The following is a 10,388-nucleotide window of genomic DNA, read 5'->3' as shown; positions in this document are numbered from 1 at the left end:
TATTGCCTCTGCAAGCGGGAGGGGAGGGTGGGGTGGGGTGGTTGGTTTACAGGGAAGTAGAGTGAACCGGGTCGGTGGGGGGGGTTTGGAGGGTTCATCAAGGAGAAACAAACAGAAGTTTCACACAGTAGCCTGGCCAGTCACAAAACTCGTTTTCAAAGCTTCTCTGATGCGCACCGCGCCCTGCTGTGCTCCTCTAACCGCCCTGGTGTCTGGCTGCGCGTAATCAGCGGCCAGGCGAGTTGCCTCAACCTCCCACCCCGCCATAAAGGTCTCCCCCTTACTCTCACAGATATTGTGGAGCGCACAGCAAGTAGCAATAACAATGGGGATATTCTTTTCGCTGAGGTCTGAGCGAGTCAGTAAGCTGCGCCAGCGCGCTTTTAAACGTCCAAATGCACATTCCACCACCATTCGGCACTTGCTCAGCCTGTAGTTGAACAGGTCCTGACTCCTGTCCAGGCTGCCTGTGTACGGCTTCATGAGCCATGGCATTAAGGGGTAGGCTGGGTCCCCAAGGATCACGATAGGCATTTCAACATCCCCAATGGTCACTTTCTGGTCCGGGAAGAAAGTCCCTTCCTCCAGCTTTCGAAACAGAGCAGAGTTCCTGAAGACGCGAGCATCATGTACCTTTCCCGGCCATCCCACGTTGATGTTGGTGAAACGTCCCTTGTGATCCACCAGGGCTTGCAGCAGCATTGAAAAGTACCCCTTGCGGTTTATGTAGTCGGTGGCTTGGTGCTCCGGTGACAAGATAGGGATATGGGTTCCGTCTATGGCCCCGCCACAGTTTGGGAATCCCATTTCAGCAAAACCATCCACTATTGACTGCACGTTGCCCAGAGTCACTACCCTTGCTATCACCAGGTCTTTCATTGCCCTGGCAAATTGGATCACAGCAGCCCCCACTGTAGATTTGCCCACTCCAAATTGATTCCCGACTGACCGGTAGCTGTCTGGCGTTGCAAGCTTCCACAGGGCTATCGCCACTCGCTTCTCAACTGTGAGGGCTGCTCTCATCTTGGTATCCTGGCGTTTCAGGGCAGGGGACAGCAAGTCACAAAGTTCCATGAAAGTGCCCTTACGCATGCGAAAGTTTCGCAGCCACTGGGAATCGTCCCATACCTGCAGCACGATGCGGTCCCACCAGTCTGTGCTTGTTTCCCGGGCCCAGAATCGGCGTTCCACGGCATCAACCTGCCCCAGTGACACCATGATTTCCACATTGCTGGTGCCTGTGCCTTGTGAGAGGTCTATGTCCATGTCAATTTCCTCATCACTCTCGTCGCCGCGCTGCAATCGCCTCCTCGCCTGGTCCGGGTTTCGCCTTGGCATGTCCTGGCTCTGCATATACTCCAGGACAATGCGCGTGGTGTTCATAGTGCTCATAATTGCCGCGGTGATCTGAGCGGGCTCCATGATCCCAGTGCTAGCTATGGCGCCTGGTCAGAAAAAAGGCGCGAAAGTAGTATCTGATGGACCAGGAGAAGGAGGGAGGGCGGGAGGGAGGGAGGGCCGAGTGACGACATGGCGTACAGGTACAGGAACAGGGAGAAACACAAACAACTGTCACACAGAATGGTCCCCCCAAAGATTAAAATGAAAACCCTGGGCTTAGCAGGCCATTGATTTCACGGAGGAAGGGGAAGCATATGAATACAGAACAAATCTATTTTTTACATCTTAAGGTGGCAGCCGACGGTGCAGCATGAGTGACAGCCATACCAGTACGACGATGACGGTTACCAATCATAAAATACCATCATCTGCCAAAAGGCAAGGGGCTGCTGCTGTGTAGCAATGCAGCCCCACGTCTGCCAGCCCCACGTCCGCCAGCACCCAGCATCGCCCTCGGCCTCTTCTGGGTGCTTAGCAGACAATACTGGGCAATTGGCAGAAAATAGTATATTACGACTGGTAGCCATCATCATCGAAACAGTAGCATGTCTGCCCAGGTGGCCATGATTGACAGCCACACCAATACGACGACGATGGGTACCAGTCATAATATACCATCGCCTGGCAAGGGGCTGGTGCAATGCAGCCCTACGGCTGCCAGCCCCATGGCTATCACTCATGCTACACCGTCTACCGCCAAAAGGCAGTTAGCAGCTGCTGCTGTGTAGCAATGCAGTCCCACGTCTGCCAGCACCCAGAGGACATATGGTGACGGTGAGCTCAGCTGAGCTGAGCGGGCTCCATGCTTGCCGTGATATGTTGTCTGCACAGGTAACCCAGGTAAAAAGGCGCGAATCTATTGTCTGCGTTGCTGTGACGAGGGGGGAGGGGCCTGACGACATGTACCCAGAACCGCCCGCGACACTGTTTTGCATCATCCGGGCATTGGAATCTCAACCCAGAATTCAAAGAAAAGGCGCGAACCGCTTCTCGGCTCTCTGAGCTGTGGCGCAAACGTAGTATCTGACGGACTAGGGGAAGGAGGGAGGGGGGCCGAGTGACGACATGGCGTACAGGCACAGGGAATTAAAATCAAGAACGGTGGCTGTGCATCAGGGAGAAACACAAACAACTGTCACACAGAATGTTCCCCCCAAAGATTAAACTGAAAACCCTGGGCTTAGCAGGCCGTTGATTTGACGGAGGGAGGGGGAAGCAAATGAATACAGAGCAAATCTATTTTTTACATCTTAAGACGACGGTGCAGCGTGACTGATAGCCCTCGGCATCTTTCTGGGTGCTTGGCAGCAAATACGGGGCGGCGTATGACGATGGTCTTCAGGCCTATTGCACAATCGGCTGCTCGGGGAAGACTCTGCTAATGTGCGATGACCCGACTTGTAATAGGACGGCTAATAGTCGTAATACACCATTTACTGCCAAAAGGCAAGCCCCACGGCTGCCAGCACCCAGATCGCCGATGAAGGCTACCAGTCTACTGCACCGTCTACCGCCAAAAGGCAGTTAGCAGCTGCTGCTGTGCAGCAATGCAGTCCCACGTCTGCCGACACCCAGAGGACATATGGTGACGGTGAGCTCAGCTGAGCGGGCTCCATGTTGTCTGCACAGGTAACTCAGGTAACCCAGGTAAAGAGGCGCGAATCTATTGTCTGCCGTTGCTGTGACGGGGGAGGGAGGGGCCTGACGACATGTACCCAGAACCGCCCGCGACACTGTTTTGCATCATCCGGGCATTGGGATCTCAACCCAGAATTCAAAGGGGCGGCGGAGACTGCGGGAACTGTGGGATAGCTGTGGGATAGCTACCCATAGTGCAATGCTCTGGAAGTCGACGCTAGCCTTGTACTGTGGACGCGGTCCGCCGACTAGAGCACCTAGAGCATTTTATTGTGTGGACACACACAATCGGCTGTATACAACCGATTTCAATAAAACCGGCTTCTATAAATTCGAACTAATTTCGTAGTGTAGACGTACCCTTAGAAAGGTAAGACTACTGATATTTTAATACGAGTTGTGTGCTTTTATTTGTAGAACAAAACAAATTAATTACTATTAAGGTGGATTTATATATATATATATAGCACTTTTATCCAAAGCATTTTACAATAGTTAGCTAACGGTACAAACAACATTTGGAAAGATCATTAAGTGGTCTGCCGAGAACCTCAGCAACTTTCAAGTGGTCTGTGAAAAAAAATAGTTTGAGAACCACTGTTCTAGAGGGACTTTCAAGCCAGCAACCTCAGCAATACTGCTAGGAACCTGATCTATGGACTTTGAAGTCTATTTATGTATGTGACGGCTTTACCATTTAACATCCCTCTTCTCGTTCTTTCTTTGTTCTTTATAATAAACCTTTACTTTTAGATGCTAAAGGATTGGCTGGCAGCGTGGTCTTTTGGGTAGGATCCAAACCTATACTGACCTGGTAACATGGCTGACCCTTTGGGGTCAGAAGAACATTTTGTATATGTGAGCAGAGTTTTTTAATTCACTTCTGACTGTACTGGGCCTAGATGCTGATCGGGAACCAGAGAACTGGAATGCAATAATGGTGGCTGTGTGATTTCTTTCTTTCTTTCTTTCCCTTTTTTGTTTCTTTTCATACTCAGTGTGGGGAATCAGAAGCACAGTTTGTGACTGGTTGGAGAGTTTAACATCAGTGTTAACCACCAGTCTTTGGGAGAATCTGCTCTCCCTTTTGCAGCCTGCCCTGACATTGGCATTTCAAGTGAGAGCTCCCCCCTGGCACTAGGGATCACAATGGCATAGTTTGGGCAGCATCCACAGAAGCAGATCGTTCAGGTTTGGATTAGAACCCCATGCTATTCCAAATTTGAAATTTGATCCTGACTGTGTTAAAGGTTAAAGTTAGTCACAATGACTGTGATCCCCAATCAAAAAGGCAAAGCCCTGAGAGAGAGCCAGTGTCGTCAGTGTGAGAGTTTGACAGAACTTCGAATGCAAGAGAAGCAAGTTTTGGCCCAGCTAGAAAAAGAAGCTGAGGAGAGAACCAAGCGAACTAAAGAGAGAGACAAAGAATCTCACAGGAGGTGAAGGGAGCTGCTGCAAGCTGAGACAGAACTTGCCAGATTTAAACTGCAAATCAAAATGATGAAAGAACAGCAGAAACTGTGTAAGCCTAGAAGCCCAGCTCCTCTCTACAGCAGAGAGAAGATCGATTCTGTTCCATTCATAACAATGTTGTTTACACATATTTGTCATGTCATTATTAATCAGGGTAATGTCATAACCCAGTCCCAGAGAGAGTATGAATGTGAATCTTCTGTTATCTGTAACTAACTGGGAGATTTGTGAAGGGGGGGGAGGGGTGACACTAAGCACTTTTCTGTGTTTAACCAGGTTAAAGCCCTAACTGAGGAAGGGAAGGGTAGATTTTTGGTGGGGGATGGATTGCTGGCAAGTGAAGTTTGTAAAAGTGAGCCTGAACAAAAAGTAGAAATTTTTTGCTTAAAGTAGCTTAGTGTGATGACCACAGCTTGTGGAAACCAGCAGTGTATCTGTTGAGGGAGAAAATGTCTCCAGTTGTTCACCTGTGGGGAATGGCAACCTGCCTGTTAAGGAAGCAGCCCCACTCTCCCAGTATTTGTCTATGAACAGCCATGTGTGCTGGGAGAAGGGAAAGAAAATCTCAAATTGTTTGCCTGTTGCAAATAGCAGCGTTCCTGCTGGAGAAGGAGTGTACACCTCGAGTCCTTTGTCTGTGGAGCAAACAGAAGGTGCCTCTCAGCTCAAGCTGGATCAGGATGTGTCAGTGGTCCCACAGGTGGTTCTTGTGTGTGGTAACCTGCATATTGCCAGTGAGGAACCCTGCAGAGAGAAAGTGCTTCTAACCCTTTAACCATGGTGTGACATTATTGACATGAACTGTGACTGTATAGATCATTGTTGCAACCAGGGTCCTATGATTGCACCAGGTTTTGTACAGAGGAGGTCAAGTGGGGTGTCTATGGAAAGGTTGTAGTTTGCTAGTTATGATTATGCTGTCTGTCATTTTTGTTTTGAAGTTATGAATATTGGCTATGTACTTGTATCTCAATATGTTTGATTCTAAGTAGCCTCAGTGAAGCATTTGGTCAGCTTCTTGAAAAAGGACTATTCTCAGTAATTGCCCAATCAAGAAACACTTAACTGACAATGGACTTTGGGAGACGCTAATCCACATCTGAGCTTTCCTGGGAACATTCAAACTAGCATGTAAACAATAGCGTCAGCCTGCAAAAAGCTGAATCATTCATGGATGTATGACTTGTCCAACTGGCTACAAACTCCATCTTGTTGCTGCGACTTTGCACAGGAGAACAAAGGGGTTTCTGCCCACAAGAAAGAATAAAAGGCCCTGGAAGCCTCTCCATTTTGTCTTCAGCTGGCTTAAGAGATGGCCTCTCCACCCCTGAAGTGATGCCTGAAAGGGACTGGAACAAAGGACAGGAACTACCGGGGTGTGAGTGATTTGCTGGACCCAGACTAGGAAGGAGTCCAGTCTGTGAAAGAAGCTTATTGGACATCTCTAAGAGTGAGATTTGCCTGTATGCAGTTTCTTAATGTATTAGGCTTAGACTTGCATGTTTTGTTTCATTTTGCTCAGTAACTGACTTTGTTCTGTCTGTTATTACTTGGAACCACTTAAATCCTACTTTTTATACTTAATAAATCATTTTTTGCTTATTCTTGAACCCAGAGTTAGTGACTAACACCTGGGGGAGCAAACCGCTATGCACATCTCTCTATCGGTGTTATAGAGGGCGGACAATTTATGAGTTTACCCTGTATAAGCTTTATACAGAGTAAAATGAATTCATTTTGGGTTTAGGCTCCCAGAAAGGCTGAATACTGGGTGCTGGGAAAGTCTCTGTTAACTAAGAAGCCCCTGAGCTGAGTGGATCTCAGTTTCTGTGCACTGCAGGGGGGCGTGGCCCAACCGTTTGGTCTGTGCTGTAATTGACTGGAGTCAGCAAGACTGTAATTGACTGGAGTCAGTCTTACTCAGCAAGACAAGCGTGGAGGGAAGCCTTCTCTGGCAGGGGGGTTTGTTCTCGCTGGTATCCCAGCACATCTAGTGACAGTCTTAAGGGGGTTTCTGTGACCGAACCCGTCACAGATGGAGTTTAGCAGCTTGCCTTAAAGGGGGTTATGTGAAAATCCTCTTAACGTGCCAGAGGTGATTCTGGATGTAAGTAAAACACAGAGGGAGTTTGTTGTGGTTCCACAGAGCAATGCTTCTGTAAAGCAAGAAAAAGATGGATTGTTGCTTAGAAGGGCTTCGCCTGAAGAGAAAAATCTTCATGGTAGTTTTTGCAAGCAGTTTGCTGCAACTGGTGGGTGTGGAAGTGATTTGATTGTATTAACTCAGAGTAAATCATTGTATGGAGAAAGTAACAGTTTGTTTTACAGTGTTGTCTATACAGCTATTTCTAGAGCAGAACCATCAGTCCTGCTTGCCCGAGTGTATCATTCTGGGCTGGGAGCCTCGCTCCTGCTTGCTCCAAAATGCTGCACACATACCAACATCCACCACCAGAGCAGACCAGGTCATATTATTGTCAGTTACTACCCCAACCGCTGCTGTCCCTACCACTATGGCCAGCTGGGAAGAAAAGAAGGGCCTGAGCCACCACAGCTACCTTCTCCAAGAAGCTAGGTGTGATGCACTGTACCTCAAAGTAGGGCACTGTAACCCCCATAGTCATCAAGTGTATATGGGTATGAGATTCCATACAAGGCATGCCTTGTAAGGGTCCATATGAAAGGTCATGATCTGCTGAAATTCATTGTTCTGTCAAATGATGTATGTTATTGTGAATGAAGTTATGAGATTTTGCTATATTGTTGTTGTTGAAATATATTGAGAGTTTGGGAGATGCTGACTGCTTGCTCGCCAGTGACAACAAAAGAGGTGACCCATACCCAAAGAGGCATTAAGTGACCACTGTGAGCAACTGACCAACAACAAGATCGCTGGAAAGACAAAGACTTCAAACTAAGGAGATTGGTCCCAGGCTGAGAAGGAAATTCATCCTGTGTATTAAGAACTATATGACTGCACCATCCAATGTGGTGAGAAAAGTTGTTTGATTCAAATCTTGTTTAGTCTGATGAAGTTTAGAATTCAGACTGAATTTTTGCTTTTATTTCTTCTGTTACCATCTTTGTCCTATACGCCTACTACGTAGAATCATTTAAAGTCTATCTTTCTGTAGCGGATAAACTTATTTGAATGTTTTCTCTTTACCAGTGAGTTTGCCTACAGTGGTTGAGGAATCTGTTCAGATTACATTAGCTGGTGCATGTCCACTATCCTTTGCTGAATTGGTGAACTAATTACTGAGACAGTCTTGAGCCGTGTAAAATGGTACATTTCTGGGCTGCAAGATGTGGGGGCATTTGCTGGTATTTCTCTCTGTATAGTTCATGAGTGGCTTGCACCGCATTCATATAACGTATCTGGGTGTATCTTGCGTGCTGGTGGCTGAGTGAGGCTTGCTGCTGTCACTAGTCAAGCATAGTGACAGACAGCCCAGGCTGGCGAGTTAAGGGGACATAGCAGTTCCAGGTTGCACCCTGGGGACCCATCCCACTAGGAGACAATGCAAACACGGGAGATGGGGAGTCCCCCATTTCCCCACTGCTGCAAGGCTACACTATGAGTGTGGATTGCCAGCCCCACCCCGCTTTGAGCAAGGGAAGAAGTGGGGGTGTTTTCTGAAAAGCCATCAATAGAAGTGGCACCAATCTGGGCTGTCACTCCCTGCAGATTGTGCAGACGCCCTGTGAGCCGCTCCCTCCTCTGACATCCCAACCAGCAGCAGCAACATGTAACCTGCCCTCGGGCATCTGAAGTAGCCAGGCTGAGATGAGTGGGGCTGGGCGCCCCCCGCAAGCTCCCAGCTCCCCCGCAGACATCGCTGGCCACCGGCGTTGTGAAGTGAGCGGGGAGCCCCAGGTAGCGGCCCCCCCAGGCTCATCGTCTCTTCCCGCCCCAGCGGCAGGGCCCGCGGGGGTCCCTGAGCAGGGCGCCGAGCCCCGCAGCAGCAGCCCCCGCTCCCTAACCGCGGCCGCGGCACCGCCCGGGCCGGGTTATGGGCCAAGGCCGAGCACCGCCCCGGGGGCCGGGCGAAGCCGGAACCAGCGACCCGCGGACGTGCCCCACGAGCCGGGACCCCGGCCGAGCGTGGCTCCCGCAGCCCGGCCCCGGAGCTCCGCGCGCGGCAGGAGGCGAGCCCGCCACGCGCCCCCGCGCCCCGCTCTCCCAACGGCTTCTTGCCGCCCGGGGGGAGTCACGTGACGGGGCTTGCGTGGGGGGCGGGGCAGGAGAGGAGACGGGACCGGCTGGGGCGGCTTCGCCTGTTTGTAGCGGGGGGGGGGAGGGGGAGCAGCCCCGATCCCGCCCAGCCGCTTCCTCAGCCGGCCCCAAGCGCCTATTTCCCGCCAAGCCCGCGCGCGCGCGCCCGCCCCATGCACGCGCCCCGCTCTCCCAACGGCTTCTGGCCACCCGGGGGGATCGCGTGACGGGGCTTGCGTGAGGGGCGGGGCAGGAGAGGAGACGGGACCCTTCGCCTGTTTGTAGCGGGGGGGAGGGGGAGCAGCCCCGAGCCGTGTTTCCCGCCAATCCCGCGCGCGCGCCCTCCCCGTGCACTCGCCCCCGCGCCCCTGCTACGGCTCTGGCTCTTTGGGCCGCCGCCGGGACCCTCGCGCGCCCGAGGCCCCGCCCACGGGGCTCCCCATTGGAGGTGGCGTCCGGCCTCTCCCATTGGCTGCGAGGCGCTATTTAAGCAAGAAGGAGGCGGCCCGGGAAGTTGTGGGAGCATCTCAGTGACTGGGGGGCTGCCTGCAGTGGTGTACCAGTACCTGCCTCCGTCCGGTCCCTCCCCTCCCGCCTTGTTTTACATCCTCTGGCTACTGACTCCAGCTCTGACTCCCGCCTCTGGTTCCTGACCACCCTGGCTCTGCCCATTAGTCTTGGCTGCCTGTGGGCTGGGATAGCTCCCTGCACTGCTGAACCCAGAGCCAGACTCTCCTGCTCCTAATCCCATGTCTCATCTACAGCCTGATCCTCCCCCAGAGCCCTGCACCCCTAAACCAGAGGGGTATCCTGCAGCACCCCCTCCCAGCTGGGTGCTCAGCCCCTGCCCACACCCGTGGCGGCTCTGTCCCTGTTCTCAGCCTGGGACATTAAGGAGAGGAAGACCTGGAATGTACAATAAGAGCCCAGAGAACATCTCCTTGGGGGTCAGCTTGACCTAACTGCAGCGCTCAGGGGGACAAGTGGAGATGTATAAGTAGGGGCATTGCCAGCAGATCGAGGGACGTGATCGTTCCCCTTTATTCGACATTGGTGAGGCCTCATCTGGAATACTGTGTCCAGTTTTGGGCCCCACACTACAAGAAGGATGTGGAAAAATTGGAAAGAGTCCAGCGGAGGGCAACAAAAATGATTAGGGGTCTGGAGCACATGACTTATGAAGAGAGGCTGAGGGAACTGGGATTGTTTAGTCTCCAGAAGAGAAGAATGAGGGGGGATTTGATAGCAGCCTTCAACTACCTGAAGGGGGGTTCCAAAGAGGATGGAGCTCGGCTGTTCTCAGTGGTGGCAGACGACAGAACAAGGAGCAATGGTCTCAAGTTGCAGTGGGGGAGGTCCAGGTTGGATATCAGGAAAAACTATTTCACTAGGAGGGTGGTGAAACACTGGAATGCGTTACCTAGGGAGGTGGTGGAGTCTCCTTCCTTGGAGGTTTTTAAGGCCCGGCTTGACAAAGCCCTGGCTGGGATGATTTAGCTGGGAATTGGTCCTGCTTTGAGCAGGGGGTTGGACTAGATGACCTCTTGAGGTCCCTTCCAACTCTGATATTCTATGATTCTATGTAGCGAGGTCTAATTTTTCAGAGAAGATCTGGTCCCACTTACCCCTCCCTTCCTGCCCGGCCCTGATCTTACCCATT

Source organism: Chrysemys picta, chromosome 22 (assembly GCF_011386835.1).
Source record: "Chrysemys picta bellii isolate R12L10 chromosome 22, ASM1138683v2, whole genome shotgun sequence".
Lineage (NCBI taxonomy): Eukaryota > Metazoa > Chordata > Testudines > Emydidae > Chrysemys > Chrysemys picta.
Note: the sequence above shows the minus strand (reverse complement) of the source record.